This window comes from Brassica oleracea, unplaced genomic scaffold (genome assembly GCF_000695525.1).
Source record: "Brassica oleracea var. oleracea cultivar TO1000 unplaced genomic scaffold, BOL UnpScaffold04858, whole genome shotgun sequence".
NCBI classification, from domain to species: Eukaryota; Viridiplantae; Streptophyta; class Magnoliopsida; order Brassicales; family Brassicaceae; genus Brassica; species Brassica oleracea.
In genome coordinates, this window is record NW_013621381.1 from 1 (window position 1) to 908 (window position 908).

Below are 908 nucleotides of genomic sequence, written 5' to 3' on the forward strand. Positions count from 1 at the left end.
TTTGACTATTTTGTTCGAGTCAAAATTTTATAGTTTATGTCCGTTTTCAAATTATTCGGATATGTCTAGATATTTTATATATACATATAATGTGATATCTAATCCAATTAAAAAATATAAAATAGTAGAGAAACGTAAAAGTATAATTTTTATATTTTTCAAAATAAAATTGATTAAAATGAAGTTCTGGATTGAAATACGGGTCCTGTGTATTTCCTATACTTTTTATTATTTTAAGTTTATCATCAACAATCCACCATACCGCCGATGAAGGTGGTCTTAATAGACCATGCTAATACGGTCCTAGCCTTCTAGTTCTTGGTTTGATTTCTGGACCGCGTCACTCAACCGAGAACATTTTACAAGGATCGATGGGTAAGACCGTAAGAAAGTTGAGAGTTGAGATTATACAGAAATAACCAAACCGGTCCGGTTACGTGTACGAACCACGATTCTTGTGAGTTTCCCTATTTAAAATAAACCGTACAAGTTCATGTCTGAATGTTTGGCACGGACACCGACGGGGGAAACAGCTGTTTTGTCGGCGTCGGTTGGGAGATTTTGTCGAAGATCACTGCTTCTTATATATCAGACTCGTCAACAGGTGAATCTTCTTCTTCGTTTTTCCTTTCTTTTTCGTGAGTAGTCTATTACTTAGTTCTTGATTTCTTGTGAATGATTAAGAACTTATCTTGTATAATCTTGTATCCAGTATGAAAAAAAATATAAAATGGTTTGCTTCTATCTTACCGATTGAAGTATGCTTTTGAAACTTTATTTTTGATTTGGGAATGGTTTACCGCAGACAGGGTAACTCTGGAACTAAAGCTAAAGACAATCTTGCTGATGCAGTGTGCTACATGTCCTGCAGAGGTTAGTGTTCTTCACTAAAGGTATGGTTTTTTTTT

General features: G+C 34.5%; 1 long non-coding RNA gene across 1 annotated transcript; it reads left to right on the plus strand.

The window, feature by feature from the left end:
• Window positions 1-369: 369 nt before the first annotated feature.
• Window positions 370-894, plus strand: LOC106322010. Its single transcript, XR_001266189.1, has 2 exons — window positions 370-604; window positions 806-894. It is a non-coding gene; the product is annotated as an uncharacterized LOC106322010 (long non-coding RNA).
• The last annotated feature ends 14 nt before the right edge of the window (window positions 895-908 follow it).